We start from the raw sequence: 18,670 nt of genomic DNA, 5'->3' as shown, positions 1-18,670 counted from the left end.
TCAGTAAGGGTTCAGCCGAGGGAAGTCTTGCCTCACCAGTTTGCTTCATTTCTTTGAAGGCATGAATAAACACGTGGATAAAGGTGAGCCGGTTGATGTAGTGTATCTAGATTTTCAGAAAGCTTTTGATAAAGTTCCTCATGAGAGACTTCTGAGAAAATTAAAGAGTCCTGGGATAGGAGGCAAGGTTCTGGTGTGGATTAGGAATTGGTTATTGGACAGAAAACAGAGGGTAGGGTTAAATGGTCATTTCTTTCAATGGATGAGAGTGAACAGTGGAGTGCCACAGGGATCTGTACTGGGACCGGTGCTATTTACCATATTTATAAATGATATGGAAATCGGAATGACGAGTGAGGTGGTCAAATTTGCAGATAATACAAAACTATTCAAGGTTGTTAAAACACGTGCGGACTGTGAAAAATTGCAGGAAGACATTAGGAAATTGGAAGACTAGGCGTCCAAATGGCAGATGAAATTTAATATGGACAAATGAAAGGAGATGCACGTTGGAAAGAATAATCCGGATCATAGTTACCTGATGCTAGGGTCCACCTTAGGGGTCAGCACTCAAGAAAAAGATCTGGGAAATCTTCTTCTCAATGTGCTTCTGCGGCCAAGAAAGCAAACAGGATGCTAGGAATTATTAGGAAAGGGATGGTGAATAAGACCGAAAATTCTATAATGCCTCTTTATTTTTCCATGGTGCGACCGCATCTTGAATATTGAATTCAGTTCTGGTCGCTGTATCTCAAAAAAGATCTAGCGGAATTAGAAAAGGTTCAAAGAACAGCGACCAAAATGATAAAGGGGATGGAACTTCTCTTGTATGAGGAAAGGCTAGAGGTTAGGGATCTTCAGCTTGGAAAAGAGACAGATGAGGAGAGATATGATTGAGGTCTATAAAATCCTGAGTGGTGTAGAATGAGTAGAAGTAAATCGATTTTTTACTTGTTCCAAAAGTAAAGACAAGAGGACACTCAAGGAAGTTACATGGAAATACTTTAAAAACAAATAGGAGGAAATATTTTATGACTCAATGAATAGTTAAGCTCTGGAACTTATTGCCAGAGGATGTGGTAACAGCAGTTAGCGTATCTGGGTTTAAAAAGGGTTTGGACATGTTCCTGGAGGAAAGTCCATAGTCTGCTATTGAGATAGACATGGGGAAGCAACTGCTTGCCCTGGGATTTGTAGCATGGAATGTTGCGACGATTTGGGTTTTTCCCAGATACTTATGGGCTTGGCCACCGTTGGAGGCAGGATGCTGTGATAGATAGACCATTGGTCTGACCCAGTATAGCTACTCTTGTGTTCTTATGAAAGAAATACTACAATCATAATCAGTTTATAATTAACATAAAAATTATTATAATACCCATTGATGAGATAGTATATTAACAGGCTTATTTTTGAAAGAGAAGGGCGCCCATCTTTTGACACAAATCGGGAGATGGGCGTCCTCCCAGGGTCGCCCAAATCGGCATAATCGAAAGCCGATTTTGGGCATCCTCAACTGCTTTCCGTCACGGGGACGACCAAAGTTCACGGGAGAGTGTCAGAAGCGTAGCGAAGGCGGGACTGGGGCGTGCCTAATACATGGGCGTCCTCGACCGATAATGGAAAAAAGAAGGGCATCCCTGACGAGCACTTGGCCGGCTTTACTTGGTCCATTTGTTTTTACGACCAAGCCTCAAAAAGGTGCCCAAACTGACCAGATGACCACCGGAGAGAATCGGGGATGACCTCCCCTTACTCCCCCAGTGGTCACCAACCTCCTCCCACCCTAAAGAAAAAACTTTTTAAATATTTTTTGCCAGCCTCAAATATCATACCCAACTCCATCACAGCAGTATGCAGGTCCCTGGAGCAGCTTTAGTGGGTGCAGTGCACTTCAGGCAGGCGGACCCAGGCCCATCCCCCCCTACCTGTTACACTTGTGGTGGTAAATGTGAACCCTTCAAAACCCATCAGAAACCCACTGTACTCACATGTAGGTGCCTCCCTTCACCCCTTAGGGCTATGATAGTGGTGTACAGTTGTGGGGAGTGGGTTTTGCGGGGTTCAGCACACAAGGTAAGGGAGCTATGCACCTGGGAGCAATTTCTGAAGTCCACTGCAGTGCCTGGTTGGTGTCCTGGCATGTCAGGGGACCAGTGCACTACGAATGCTGGCTCCTCCCATGACCAAGTGGCTTGGATTTGGTCGTTTCTGAGATGGGTGTCCTCGGTTTCCATTATGGCCGAAAATCGGGGACGACCATCTCTAAGGTCGACCTAAATTTCGCGATTTGGGCGTCCCCGACTGTATTATCGAAACGAAAGATGACCGTCCATCTTGTTTCGATAATACGGGTTTCTCCGCCCCTTCACGGGGATGTCCTGCGAGGATGTCCTCGGGAAAACTTGGGCGCCCCTTTCATCATTTTGTTTATAATGCCAGCAAACTTTGATATTGGCATTGTTTGTCCTCCATTTTCTAACAAGAGTCCATATTGCTCTATTGGATAGAAAATATATAGATTGGGAAAGGCTAACTGATTGTGTAGGTCTGTTGACCTTATACCAAACGTATTCCTAGTAGAGTTTGTTCAGTAATTTCCAGATCCTGTTTCCAGACTTTAAGAATAGCCATATTGGGTCAGACCAATGGTCCATGTAGCCCAGAATCCTGTTTCCAACAGTGTCCAATCCATGACACAAGTATCTGGTAGAAATCCAAATAGTAGTAACATTCCATGCTACCAATCATTTGTAAGTCCAAGATGTACATGAAAAGAGGATTTGTGGTATTTCTTGTTAGAACAATAATATTTTCAGATGGCGTTCTCCAGAATGAGCTGTTTGTACTTTGTACTTCCTGCCCAGTTCTTTTGTTTATTTCGTGTGCTGATATAGGCATCTATAATAAAATCGAATTCTACAGTCTCTCACATACCAAGAATGATCTTGTTTTTAAGATATACCAAAAGTACAGTATATGTGAAACCAGTAGTAACAGATTCAGTTGCACATTGCAGTTTGCAACCTGATTGCCAGATCCTAATAAAAAGATACAGAAACAAAATAAGACAAATTGAATATTTTGTTTTTTCAACAAATGATTTTTTTTTAGATCTTTTGGATAGGGTAGGAGCAGGTAGTTTCAGGGTACCTGTACAAATTTCCAGAAATAACAAAGTTTAATGAAACAAAACCCAGAGGTGAGTAAAACAATACCCGACATGGCTACGTTTCGCCCTCAGGCTGCGTCAGGGGTAAAACTATAAACTAAAACAATAAAAACTTAGACATCAAATCATAATATATAAATCATGTACATATACATCAAGACTGAGCAAAAAATCACAACATATTTAAATCATCCATAATATAACTTAAAATGAAATAGAATAAAAAATAAAATCAAATATTAAATGTTTAACCAATGGTATAGTAATCAAAATCAGTGAATGCCATAGTTAATACATTTAAATCCCATTAACATTGAAAAATTAAAACAGAGAAATATGAATCCATACAGAGTGAGACTAAAATGGAAAATCAAAACATATAAAAGGAGAGGTGGATATGATATCAATTAAATATCTATCAAATTCGCTAAATGTATAGTGTGGTATGCACAGGTTTTAGCGTTGCCAAATTAAGTGTATACATATCTAAAAAAGGGTGAAGGGAATACACCCCTTAAAAATTATAAAAACCTCCTGAAATAAAAAAACTATATTAAAAATATAAATGAATCATTCCACTACCCCAAATAGTATCCAACTATAAATAAAATAAAATAAACAAAAAACTGAAAGCGAAATTTTTTGGTAGTAGAATGATTCATTTATATTTTTAATATATTTTTTTATTTCAGGAGGTTTTTATAATGGTTCTGTGGAATCTTAGCGGAGATTGGGTGGCGACGCCGGTAATTGGGAAACAAAACGGGAGCTGGGCAGACTTCTACAGTCTACGCCCTGATCATGACTGAATAGATAGGGATGGGCTGGAGTGTAAATTTTAAGGGGCTTCGATGTTAGCTTTAGAACTTAGTACAAGAACAGTACTGGACAGACTTCTATGGTCTGTGCCCTGAGAAAGGCAAGGACAAATCAAACTTGGGTATGCATATAAAGTATCACATAACATGTAAAATGAGTTTATCTTGTTGGGTAGACTGGATGGGCCATACAGGTCTTTATCTGCCGTCATTTACTATATTACTATGTTATTTTGTCACCTCTGCCATGGTGGTCCTGGCGCCTCCCACTGGCCATAGTGATGCTGTTACTCCAAGCTTCCTGGCACAGATTCCACTTCAGGAAGCCTGGGCTGGATCCCAGAGACTCAGTCCAATGCATCCAAGAAACTTATATTATTTATTAAAACATAAAATATCCCTTCTGCACAGCCTTGGGTTCTTTCTTCTTAAGCATACTGTTTACTCAAAATCTCAGTGCAAAAGTAACCCCCTTCGAAAGCTTTTGGGGTTAGATTATTAAACTTAAACATACCAACCCAAAAAGCCTTTATATTATTCCAGCTTCACCTGCATGTATGTTTCCTATTCTAAACTTAATTCCTACCAGTTTCCCCATACTTCCTTTTACCAGCTGCTGTGGCTCCACCTGCTATGTACCGAGATCCTGGCCTGCCCTGGACTATACTCTAGATCAGGTTTTACCTGCCACCCTGGCTCCAGTATACATGGCAACTCTGTGCTAGATGAGTAGCAGGTCCTTGTGCTGTGGACCTGACTTCTGTCCTGTCCTAACATCTTCCAGGTTTTCCCTCAGAGCAGTATAGCCAAAACATGAGCTTCTATTTAAATACGGAATCCCTGCCCTCCTATAGGCAGCATTGACACCTCCCCTGAGTCATTTGCTAGAGTGATTTACAAACAGCTGCAACCTCCCCAGAGGTAGAGGCTTAACCTGTTCTTGGGTATTCCTCACCTCTACAGTCCTTCCCAAGTTCCATTCATCCCTGTGGACACCTGCATCAAGCCTTGGTTCACTCAGGGAGGTTTGATTGAGAACAGGAGATAACATGACGTCAAAAAGTTGAAGCCATTTATGTTAGTCTGTTTCCCCTTCCCTGAGCAGTCGTCGTTCTGCGTACACTCAAAGCAAACAAACTATGAGCTGCTGCATCCACATTGTCATTCTTTATTGTTAGTAGCATTTTTATTTAATCTCACTTATATTTTTAAATATGCCAGCTTGTGCAGCGTACGGATGTCCACAGAGGAAGTATAATAACGGAATAACTTTTCATAGGTAGAGTAGTAGTTTGTTATAAATCACTAGTAAAAAAGGCCCGTTTCTGCCTGTCATGAAACGGGCGCGAGCGGGCACGGGACTCCCTTCCCCTCCCCTTACACTTGTATCCCTGGTGGTGTAGAGGTACCTGTTCGCTCGGGCAGGAAAGAAAGAGCCCCCTCTTTCCTGCCCATAGCGCTGCTGGTAGCTGCCCTGCTGCATCCTGTGCGAGTCCGGCTGTCGGCGTTTCAAAATGGCCGCCGAGAGTTGAAGTCTCGCGAGGCTGCTTCAACTCTCGGTGGCCATTTTGAAACGCGGAGAGGCCGACTCACAGAGGATGCAGCAGGGCAGCTAGCAGCAGCGCTCCGGGCAGGAAAGCGGGGGCTCTTTCTTTCCTGTCCCGAGCGAACAGGTACCTCTAGACCACCAGGGATAGTAGCGTAAGGGGAGGGGAGGTGATGGGGGGAAGAGGGGGCAACCAGGGGCGGGGTGCTAGCGTTAAAGGGGTGGGGCGATGGCGCGAAAGGGGCGGGGTGATGGGCACGTCCTCGGCAGCTGCGATTCGTTGGAAGGGGAGGAGTTTCCCTACTCCTCCCCGTTCGTTCATTTGCGTGGTTGTGTACATGTTCTGCCCTCGACGTCATCACGTGTGACGCGAGGGCGGGGCATGGAGACATGGTGAGTGTTCTGGCTTCACCACCATGAACTTACGAACCGGTGTCTGAGTGCCTGCAGTGACGTCAGTGTCCTCAGAACGTTGAGGGTGCGTTTTATTATAGTAGATAATCAGTGTGTCATTTGGAGGGGCTGGTTATAGGGACACCCTAGCATGTGTTATATTCGTGCAGAGATTTTTTTTTCTACTGGTGAAGGGCCACTAAAACAGACATCATGTTATGAGAATCAGGTACTCAAAATTCAGAGTTTCTATCTGTTTATTTATTTACTTACTTATTTATGGAAGTTATATCTCACATTAAACATGAATTAGGTTGAACCTGGAAACATTTAAAATCTTTTTTTTTTCCTGTGCCTAGATCAAAAGAGAAAGATGGTTTGTGGGAACTTGTTCCTTTTGTTTTGTAGAATGCAGTGGTATATTATAAAAATGCACTTAATATTGTTTATTTCTATTATTTAAAAGAAAGATATTAAATGATGAGGGTAGAGCTACCTTCATGCAGAAGTCCAGAGTCAGTCTAAAATGTGCTAACATTTTCCAGTTCTGTGATATATATTTCTTCTTCAGGTTGTTTTTCAACACCATTTTCTCAGTTATTACCCAAATGTGAACATAATTATAATGTTAATTAATAAGTTTTGGGTGTTACTGAATTCTATTATTCTGTCTCACTGTGTTTCCGGTTTTGGCACAGTATAAGTCATCACAAAGAGAAAATATAAGAAAACCAATGGACTGCATTAGGGGTTTATAGCCCATTTAGTTATGTTTAAACAAATGAGAGATCTGCATGAAAGAAAATATTTATTTTTATCATTTTGACTTATGAAACCATTTGTCCCTGAAACGTGCTTAAAACAGAATAATCCATTTGTACAAAAGAGATGAGGTGAAGATGCGATTCCATGTGCCCCAATAAAAGGAGAGTTTAATTTTACTTCCAATCGTTATAACATCAGGCTTCCAACTGCAGATTACAACCACAGTTAATATGAACCCATCAGTAAACAGGATATCCTCACTGAAATTTGGCCATGTATTACTGTATTGTATAGAACAGTAATGAGCACAAAATACAGCTATTAGTGCTGTTCCCACCAGCTACAATAATTTTTGAAGCTGTTTTGGTGATATGCAGTTTTGATTTCATGATTTTTATATTTACGTATGAGACGCTTTCAAATAAATTAAAAAAGTCAAATAAGTTAAAAAAAAAAAAAATCTTTTGCCTGCCACCTTTTAAGTCACTGCCTATCCAACTGGAACAGCTTTTGACTTATTACAGATGGACCATACATAGACAGTCCATTATTTCTAATACTCTTTTACTATTTCTTTAAGTGTGCTTGTGACTCTGCCTACTGGCATCAAGATACCCTCCTACCGTCTCCTGTTCTCAGTCTAACCTCCTTGGCCTCACGCTTCCAGAGGTAGAGCATCCACCCATTCTTGGCCCTAGGGATTGCCTGCCACAGAGGCTGGAGAGGAACTCTAGAACCAAGCCCTGCTCCCTAGAGAAACCTTCCCCCATTTTCCTGTTCAGTGGCTCAGGGTTTCCTGTCCCTCTCTTTGTCTCAGTTTTCCCCTCTGTATTCCCTGTTGAGTTCCCCTTTTTCTATAATGAAAAATGCTTCTTTGAAAAGCACATCCCTGTCAGTGACATGAGAGTTGATTACTGCTGCAGCTATCAGGTGCTGTCGGCAAGCCAGAGCATGCTTAATACAGCTGTGAGCTGCTGGTTTAGCCTGCTTTCCCCAGGTTCCTCCCAGCCTGGCTCTGCTGACCTCAAAGCCTACTGCTTTATGGGATTTGTAGAGCCACTTCTTAAAGGCAGACTTCTCTTTTTCCATCTTCTTTTCTAGTAAAGTGAGAATTAGTGCCATAGGAGATGGCTTGTCACAGTATACGTCCCAACTCCATGCCTGCTGTGTCCAAATCACATCCCCAGAAATGCCTATGTATGAACTATGTGTATATATACATATATTCCACATAAGTAGCCATTTTCTGTATGTAAAACAGGTATTCTCACCCCAGTCTTCGGGACACACCTAGCAGTCAAGTTTTCAAGATAACCCACAATAAATATGCATGAGATAAATTGCACACAATGGCAGTAGTGCATGTAAATTTATCTCATGCATATTCATTGTGGATATCCTGAAAACCTGGCTGGCCAGGTGTGTCCCAAGGAATAGGTTGAGAACCCCTGATGTAAAACATGCTTTACATGTAGACTATGCCTTATAAAATAGCCCTGTTTTTGTACAAATGCAGAATAAAACTAACAAGAGTCTAAATTTGAGACCCCCCTTTTTAAATTTTATTTATTAGAAAGTATTTTACACTTATACACTAAAAGCTGTGTATATTTGTTTGATGAATGAGCTGTTGTATTACATATCTTTCTCTGTTATGTACAACAATTTTGTATTGAGAACAAAACAAATAAAGAAAAAAAACAAGGAAAATTATGGGCAAGATTTACTAAAGTGCCTTATTGCATTAGTAAACATTAACATGCATGCCACATGGCTGTTTATGCAGTGGAACCTACAAACTGATAATGGAGCCGATGCAGAAGGCAGCCGCTGAATTCAGGTTGTATGTGCCGAGGAATGCACAGAGGAATTGTGTGCAGGTGTTAGGTCATGTGAGAAGTCAGTGCAGATTTATTAAAATGTATGCTAATGAGCTAACCAGTGTATTCTATGCAATGCAAAAAGTACACTGCCCATTTTTGACATATGCCCAATGTGAGAAGTTTTGTACGAGGGTCCAGGGCAGCATAGAAGGTTTTGCAGAGAGGATTTCTTGTAAATCTTTTGCATTTAAGTGTAGTTTTGCCTTGTTGTTACGTAACAAGTGTGTTTGCATGTGCATGAACCCTCAAAAATTTTGAGTACAAACAGAAAAATAAGCCTAATGTGTGCTGACACTTTCGTTTTTGGTTTGGACATGTGCTTCCTTCAAAACCTTGTGCGCTTGCGTCTGGCATATTCCCCTCACATTTGCTGCAGGTTTGCCGTGCATAAAATTTGCATGCAATTTGCTTCTTGCATACCGTAGTATCATGCTTGCCATAGAAACCCAAGTGCTTAGATATTTGTGTGTGGCTTTGTTGCGAGCCTTTCTGCATCGGGGCCAATGTACATTAGCAGCGTAGCACTCTTAGAAAGTCTAGCTTTGTGTTAGGAGAAGTAGCCTAATGCAGTGCTTCTCTACCCAGTCCTCAGGGCATACCTAGCCAGTTTGGTTTTTAGAATATCCACACCAGTTGGTGATAGACCAGGGGTGGAGGTGTTGAGGTCAGTTTGATAAGTAAATGATAGCATTGGAGGTCTTGGTCAATACATACGATAATCCTTGGGAGTAAGTTATTATAGAATATAGTAGACCAAGGAACCCAAATAAAGGGAAAAAAAAAAAAAAAAAAAAAAAAAAAAATATATATATATATATATATATATATATATATATATATATATATATATACCATGTGTATACATACATGGTAAAGAAGAATACATTATGGTATAGCATGAAGGTTCCTGAGTAATAAAATTGGATTGTAACATACATTAGATCATCGACTATAGAGAGACCCTATTCGGTGTAAGGTTAAAGTGGTACTGCTTGATTCTTCATAGGAAAGAGGTTAATCAGTCATGTGATAGGAGTTCGGTTTTGTTTAGATCGTGTATAATGTTATTCTTTAGTGTTTAAAGATGGATGTTTTTGGTATGCCTTCTTGAAAAGATCTGTTTTTAGTAGCCTTCGGAAGATGGTTAGGTCTTGTGTTGTTTTTATGGCCTTCGGTAGTGCGTTCCATAGCTGCGTGCAAATGTATGAGAAACTGGTCGTGTATGTGGATTTATATTTTAGCCCTTTACAATTAGGATAGTGGAGATTAAGGAGTGTGTGTGATGATCTTTTTGCGTTCCTAATAGGCAGGTCTATAAGATCTGACATAATGCTATTGAGGCCAATAATCCATTGCCTCAATCTATGTGTATGATTGCTATTCTCCAAAAACCAGGAAAGGAGCCCACTGATTGTGGATTGTATCGACCTATCTCCATTTTAGGGGCCAGTTATAAAAAGTTTATCAAATTTATAGTGGTTTGGTTACAGGGAATGATTACACAATTGATTCCTGAAGACCATGCAGGCTCTATACATAGAAGACAGGCTGGTGATAATATTAGAAAAGTTCTTAATTTAATTTAGACAGTGAAACAGACATGCCAACCTGTAGTTTTGCTTTCGATCGATGCTGAGAAGGCCTTTAACCAAGTAGCATGGCTATACTTATTTAAATTATTCGGGGGGGGGGGGGGGGTCTTTTACAAAGGAATGCTACCATTTTTAGCGCATGCACCCACCACTAGACTAATCCAGGGACCTGCCTGCTGCTCTGAAGGAAATGAATATAACATCTGAGGCAGACATAGGAGGCTGGCAAGTAATGTTTTTAATCACATAATGTTGTTTGCTAACGATTACCATGCGCTAAATGCTATAGACATCCATAGGAATGGAGCCCTTGGCCAGGCACATATGGAGGAGTGCTCACATTCATGGTATTGTGGTGGGAGATGATCAATATAAAATAATGTTGTTTGCAGATTACACTTTATTTACTTTCAGAGATCCTGAAATTGGGGTTATGTCTGGACTAGAAGCTTTCAGCAAGGTGTTTGGATTTAAAGTTGATTGATCTAAGTCTGAAATATTGAATTTTACCTTGTCTTCTTGTCAGCAGCATATGGTACAAAGACAATAAACATGTAGGTGGGCCCAGCAGACTCTTCGTTATTTGGGGGTAGAGTTAACAGCGAACTTAGACCAATTGTATGCTAGTAACTACACCAGACTTATTCAGGGTATATATTGGGATCCCATCATCCCAAGACGGGGATTTGGCAGACTCCATCGTGGCTGGGGAGGGTGAATGCTGTTAAAATGTTGGCGATGCCTAGGTTTTTATAGCTTTTTTTGCTTCTTTGCCCACTTGAATGCTAAAATGGTATTTCACTTCCTACCTAAGAAAACATCTTGCTATATTTGGAAGCAAAGGCCGTTAAGTCTACAGTGCATTATCTCAATATATAAAAGGCACCTCCAACATTCTAAATTTGTAGTTGCAAGATCCCATGAGTGTGTGCCCCGCTCCCGTCACAATGTGATGACGTTGAGGGCAGAGCAATGACACTCAACAAATCGGATTGTCTTGTAATCTCTGTTTCCACTCCCCAATGCAGCCGTCATTCCCATACACTCAAAACCAACCAACATCGGCGCTGGACCCTGTCCCCCTCACCCACCCTCCTACAGCCGCTCGCTCACCGTTCCACCGCCCTCCCTCTCCTCTCCCACTCCAGCCATGGTGCACGACGATTACTACACACGAGCAAGGAAGCCCATTGGTTAATCTCTGTTTCCACTCTCCAACACAGCCGTCATTCCCATACACTCAAAACCAAGCACACAGACATTTTGTTTTCCTTCCGAGGAGCACACACACACACACACACACACAGAGTCACTCTCACAAACACTCTCTCAAACATACACACTCCAAGGAAAACCTTGCTAGCGCCCGTTTCATTTGTGTCAGAAACGGGCCTTTTTTTACTAGTATTGTATAAAGCGCAAGGGGAATAGGTGTGCCACACTTTTACCATTATTACGTGGCAGTTCAGTTAAAGGCAGTGGTGGACTGGAGTGCTCCAACTATTAAATGTTGGGTGGTAGTGGAATAACACTCAACTCCTAATACACCACTTTGGGCTTTACCCTGGCTGAGTAGAAGTGGGGAGCTGGATTCGGAGTATACCAATCTATTGTCTCATAAATACTTTGTATATGGGCTCTTATTCAGCTCTGTAGTTGTGTAACTTGGTGGTACTTTCCATATACAATATTAAATATAATAAAGAGTGATTGTTGGGCTTCATAGTTAAAACCTTTGCTGAATAGGAATCTAAGGGCTTACATAGTCTGGATAAACTGATGGAGCTGAGGCACATGAGCACTTTTGAAGCTTTGCATGCAAATTTCAATTTACAGAACAAGGATAAATTTGTCTATTACCAGTTAAAATGTTTTCTTGACAAACGAGCCATAATGGACTTACTTCAGGAGATAGACCCCATTGTCCCAGCTATTGCCTTGGGTCAATTAAAAGGATTTATGTCCAGGATTTATGAAGCACTGCAGCATGCCTCCAGCGGGTCCTATTGTTTCCTTCAGGCCTGGGTGCCATGGAGGAAGGGATTGCCTTGCATAAGATAGACAAAAATTTGCTTAAGGGCAATTTGACAAGTTGTTTTTGTTGAAAATTGGATATAGGATGTTGTATCATTGTTATTATACCACAGTAAAGTTAAGGTTGAGGTTTAAAGAGGTGAATGACTCTTGCTGGAGACTTTGGAAGCAACTGGGATCTTTTTGCCACATGTGGTGATCCTGTCCTTGGGTACAAGTACTCTAGAATGGGGTTTCTCAGTGGTTAAAGGGTAATGGATTTGATATATCGCCTTTCTCAGCAGGTGTAAATTTCTGAGTGCATTTTAGGCACAACAGAAGCAGGTTTCTTGGGGCTATTTTGTAAAGACATACAGATGTGTGTGTGTCTTGAAAAATTAGTCCCAAAATAGGCACCTTCTTTGACTTCCAGCCTAGTGAGTTGTTATAAAAGTACCCACTTAGCATCTTTCCTTTGTCATTGAGCATATCTTTATTATTATTATTTATAGAAATTTCAGTTATACAATCCAAAGATAACTTTGTCAAGAAAGATGTCATAAAAAACAAGGAATTAACAAATAAAGGGAATTACCTAAGAAATGTTTGTACAGGCTTTAGTCCACAAAAAGGGGGGGGGGGGGGGGGGGGGTGCTTGAACTATGCACAATGACCTGAGAGAAGGCAGTCAAGAAAATGAAAAAAAAAGGAAATAAGGAACTCAACACCTAAAATATCATCTAGACTGTCACTTAGGAGTTCTTGCATCTAAAAAGTGAAGGTTCGAAAATATGAAAAGTAGCATTATCCAAATGAAGAACACATTTACAAGGGAACCTTAACTGAAATCTTGCCCCCAAAGCCAAGGACTCCTGCCTCATAGAAAGAAACGTCTTCCTTCTCTCCTGTGTCCATCTGGAAATATCAGAAAATATACAAATTCTCTCTCCCATAAACGTAACTGAGGTAGCTTGTCATAAATACAATCTAAACAAAGCTTTCTTATCCTGAAGAAAAGCAAAAGATACCAGGAGGGTGGCTCGTGAAGTCACCTCATCCTGGGAACTTTCCAACAAAGCTGAAACATTCTTTCAGAGGATAATTCAGCAACTGGCCTGTTTGCTTTTTCACTTTGGCAGATGAAATAGGTGTATAATAAAGTTTTTGTAAAGATGGCAAACCCACGTCAGAATATTGGAAAACCTTCTTTAGGAATTTATGAAAAGTATCTCTAGGTGAGCCAAATTTAACCAAAGGAAAATACAAAAGCCTCAAATGTAAGTTTCTGTCTCATTTTCCAGGTTTTCAAGTTTACGATGAACAACATAAGCCCCTTGCAGCAACTTTAATTCCACCTCCTTTACTTGAGAGAGTAAAGATTCCATCACCCTAAACTGGTTTTCCTGGTGGGACAATGAAAACTGAACAGTCTCAATAGATGAGGCATTAGTCATTGAATTCAAAACTAAAGTCACACAGACCTTATGCAAGGACTCCACTACTGTCCAGTTTGACTCCAGTATGATCTTAGGTGTTACCAGTGGCTGAAGAGCTGCACATGGGATTGGTCGGCACCTATCCACTTCTTCCGAATCTGCGCTTGTTGACACTTCTCCACCAGGCAAACTATCTGCACATGACTCTGGAGCTAAGTGCAGGCCCAGTTCTCCAGGATGCATGGCAACATCGGGTTCCGACCCCTCTAAGACCAGCCCAAAATTTTGACTTCTGAGGCTCCAGCAATGACATCTCCCAACTAGCATGGGACTTCACTGGCTCAGTGAAATTTCAAGCAGGGGTTTCTCTCTACCCTTGCAGCAGAGACGCCAGAAGGTGTCATCATGTAGGCAGACAGCACTGACTGCTGAAGGGCCGGGGTTCCACAAGGTAAGGAGGTAACTCCACTAATCTTCCCTTTCCTCTTTGGCATTTGAAACAGCACGGAAAACTTAAGGAGAGAGAAAAATTACAGAGCTCTGCCTCATATTACTTCCTAGGATGCTATCTTGGACATGCCCCATTGAGCATATATTTGCTACAGGCCCAGTTCCCCAAGCATGCCTTGGCTCCATCCATGTCAAGTTGGAGACAAATAGATTCAGAGTGGGAAATCTCTCTTGTCTGTTGTCAGTACCAAAGCCCAAACAGTCAATATTTAGGGTACAAAGACTGTCGTCTTTGGATAGACATATTCTCCGACTGACATTACATACAGTATTTTTCAGAGTCTGGAGAGCCTGGTGGACGTCAGCATTTGTCGAGGCATACATTTGCAAAGAGGAATCTTAACTGATTTTCTTTTAATATCCTCTCTTCCATAAGCTAGGAATGGATTTAAATCTGAAAACCTTTTCTTCCCAGTTTTTGTCCAGAGTACGACTAAAGCTTTCTCTTTTGGCCCATGGGTTTGTTTTACAACATTGGCATTGGTTTCTAAAATTCTGCATGGTCAAGGGCCAAGTTTTTTTGTTTTTTTAAAATCATTTTTATTGAGTTTTCAAGAAAATTTAAACCAATATAACATACAACAACAAAACCAAATGCATTACATATAGATAAATGTGACAATTTAAATATAAATATAAAAATCTAATCTCTAGGAGATGCTGATGTTTTGATGTAATGATCAAAAGGAGCCCAATGCTTCTTAAAAGTAGGCAATTGATGAAATTTAAAAGCTGCAGATTCTTCATAGTTTCTAATAGTACAAAGATGACTCCACCATTCACAAAAGTTCAAATGCAAATTATTTTTCCAATGAAATGCTATAAGATGCGTGACTAGAGCCATCATTATATCAAAAGGTTTTTGATATTGATCCTCAAGTGTAAGTTTAAGGGTTGAAGAACAAAGTATTATCACGTCATATGTCAAACCAACAGGCGAGGAGAAAGGAATTATTGAACATATTCTTTTCCATATTAATTTCCAGTAGGTGGACACATGGGAACATTCAAGGAGTAGATGCTTCAGGTGACCGACAGGAGCAGAACAAGACCAACATTTTGGAGGAGATGTTGATCTGGTTAGTTTAGACACTTTGAAAGGAGTCCAATAAGCTCTATGAAGAACAAAAAATGATGATTGTGTTATACCAGCAGAGAAAGTGGGTCTATTGGCTTTAGACCAAAAGGTTAGCCAATCAATTTCATCATGACAGAACAATTCCAACTCCCACGGAGAAAGCTAGAAAGCTAGAAAGGCACTGTATCATTCAGATTTTCAGTTTTTGTTCTCAATTGACTGACTCTAATTGTTCCATCTCTGCATTCAGTAAAGCATGTTGGAGCTCAAGACAGGGGTTTGTGAAAGAGTCATGTATACATTTGTATATTCTCGATGCTTTCCTATTACCTATTAGCATAGTACGACAAAAGGTAGTAAGATTAGCAACATCTGACTGACCACCCGTGGTTTGCAACAAATTTTGATAGACATTAGAGAGGGAAAGCCAAGAATTAGCATCAAGTGTAGTTAAATTGCATTGTAGACAAGCAGATTCAGCAGAAGTCACATCATTACATACAGTAATTTGGAATAATGACCATATACCTTTTTCCTGCCACAGTGGCCAGTTTAAAGTAGAATTACTTAATTTAATGGATGAATTAAACCAAATACTAATATCAGAAAAAGGAACATACATTTTAAATATTTTTCTCATAGAGGTGATGAGCTTCACAGTAGCTTTAATTAAACGCATACCAATGGGATATGGAAATGCATCCATTGAAGGAAGAAGATGAAGAGGAAAAGGGGAACTTAAATGCTTCTCAAAGTCAAGCCATCTAGGGAGGTTATAATGATTATCCTCATGAAACCAATATATTACTACTACTACTATTTAGCATTTCTATAGCTCTACAAGGCGTACGCAGCGCTGCACAAACATAGAAGAAAGACAGTCCCTGCTCAAAGAGCTTACAATCTAATAGACAAAAAATAAAGTAATCAAATCAATTAATGTGTACAGGAAGGAGGAGAGGAGGGTAGGTGGAGGCGAGTGGTTACAAGTGGTTACGAGTCAAAAGCAATGTTAAAGAGGTGGGCTTTCAGTCTAGATTTAAAGGTGGCCAAGGATGGGGCAAGACGTAAGGGCTCAGGAAGTTTATTCCAGGCGTAGGGTGCAGCGAGACAGAAGGCGCGAAGTCTGGAGTTGGCAGTAGTGGAGAAGGGAACAGATAAGAAGGATTTATCCATGGAGCGGAGTGCACGGGAAGGGGTGTAGGGAAGGACGAGTGTGGAGAGATACTGGGGAGCAGCAGAGTGAGTACATTTATAGGTTAGTAGAAGAAGTTTGAACAGGATGCGAAAACGGATAGGGAGCCAGTGAAGCGACTTGAGGAGAGGGGCAATATATAGGACCAAGTTATCTGGTTAGAAACTAGAAAGGCACTGTATCATTCAGATGTTCTGTTTTTGTTCTCAATTGACTGACTCTAATTGTTCTATCTCTGCATTCAGTAAAGCATGCTAGGGCCCATTTTCGAGTTTCTTCTTATGTAATGCCAATGGAGATGTGCCAGGAAATGCCAGGGGTTAAGACAATCTCGAAAGGGCTTGAAGACCTATTTATTCCTCAGGTGAAACTGATTGGAGTTTTGTGTGGCAAATAGTCAGTGGTTAGAAGGGAACATTAAGGGGGAATTTTATAAAGGGAATGAGATTTGATATACTACCTTTCTGTGATAACAATCAAAGCACATTACATATTATATATAGGTAATTACTTTGTATCTGGGGCAATGGAGGGTTGAGTGACTTGCCCAGAGTCACAAGGCTTTTATGCACATACAGTGGTGGAAATAAGTATTTGATCCCTTGCTGATTTTGTAAGTTTGCCCACTGACAAAGACATGAGCAGCCCATAATTGAAGGGTAGGTTAGTGGTAACAGTGAGAGATAGCACATCACAAATTAAATCCGGAAAATCACATTGTGGAAAGTATATGAATTTATTTGCATTCTGCAGAGGGAAATAAGTATTTAATCCCTCTGGCAAACAAGACCTAATACTTGGTGGCAAAACCCTTGTTGGCAAGCACAGCGGTCAGACGTCTTCTGTAGTTGATGATGAGGTTTGCACACATGTCAGGAGGAATTTTGGTCCACTCCTCTTTGCAGATCATCTCTAAATCATTAAGAGTTCTGGGCTGTCGCTTGGCAACTCGCAGCTTCAGCTCCCTCCATAAGTTTTCAATGGGATTAAGGTCTGGTGACTGGCTAGGCCACTCCATGACCCTAATGTGCTTCTTCCTGAGCCACTCCTTTGTTGCCTTGGCTGTATGTTTTGGGTCATTGTCGTGCTGGAAGACCCAGCCAGGACCCATTTTTAAGGCCCTGGCGGAGGGAAGGAGGTTGTCACTCAGAATTGTACGGTACATGGCCCCATCCATTCTCCCATTGATGCGGTGAAGTAGTCCTGTGCCCTTAGCAGAGAAACACCCCCAAAACATAACATTTCCACCTCCATGCTTGACAGTGGGGACGGTGTTCTTTGGGTCATAGGCAGCATTTCTCTTCCTCCAAACACGGCGAGTTGAGTTCATGCCAAAGAGCTCAATTTTTGTCTCATCTGACCACAGCACCTTCTCCCAATCACTCTCGGCATCATCCAGGTGTTCACTGGCAAACTTCAGACGGGCCGTCACATGTGCCTTCCGGAGCAGGGGGACCTTGCGGGCACTGCAGGATTGCAATCCGTTATGTCGTAATGTGTTACCAATGGTTTTCGTGGTGACAGTGGTCCCAGCTGCCTTGAGATCATTGACAAGTTCCCCCCTTGTAGTTGTAGGCTGATTTCTAACCTTCCTCATGATCAAGGATACCCCACGAGGTGAGATTTTGCGTGGAGCCCCAGATCTTTGTCGATTGACAGTCATTTTGTACTTCTTCCATTTTCTTACTATGGCACCAACAGTTGTCTCCTTCTCGCCCAGCGTCTTACTGATGGTTTTGTAGCCCATTCCAGCCTTGTGCAGGTGTATGATCTTGTCCCTGACATCCTTAGACAGCTCCTTGCTCTTGGCCATTTTGTAGAGGTTAGAGTCTGACTGATTCACTGAGTCTGTGGACAGGTGTCTTTCATACAGGTGACCATTGCCGACAGCTGTCTGTCATGCAGGTAACGAGTTGATTTGGAGCATCTACCTGGTCTGTAGGGGCCAGATCTCTTACTGGTTGGTGGGGGATCAAATACTTATTTCCCTCTGCAGAATGCAAATAAATTCATATACTTTCCACAATGTGATTTTCCGGATTTAATTTGTGATGTGCTATCTCTCACTGTTACCAATAACCTACCCTTCAATTATGGGCTGCTCATGTCTTTGTCAGTGGGCAAACTTACAAAATCAGCAAGGGATCAAATACTTATTTCCACCACTGTAAATGTCATAATGCACACATAAAAGGCCTCTTATAAAATTACCCCAGATATACAAGTACACAGTGGGCTGGATTCTGTAAATGGTGCTCAAAATTGTCCA

At 41.2% G+C, this 18,670-nt stretch overlaps 1 protein-coding gene across 2 annotated transcripts in view; it reads left to right on the top strand.

Moving 5' to 3' along the window:
• Positions 1-18,670, top strand: part of LOC115468575 (probable tRNA methyltransferase 9B) — a 134,800-nt gene that overhangs the window by 47,818 nt on the left and 68,312 nt on the right. The window lies entirely within an intron of this gene.

This window comes from Microcaecilia unicolor, chromosome 4, assembly GCF_901765095.1.
Source record: "Microcaecilia unicolor chromosome 4, aMicUni1.1, whole genome shotgun sequence".
NCBI lineage: Eukaryota > Metazoa > Chordata > Amphibia > Gymnophiona > Siphonopidae > Microcaecilia > Microcaecilia unicolor.
Note: the sequence above shows the minus strand (reverse complement) of the source record. Positions and strands in the feature narration are given on the sequence as shown.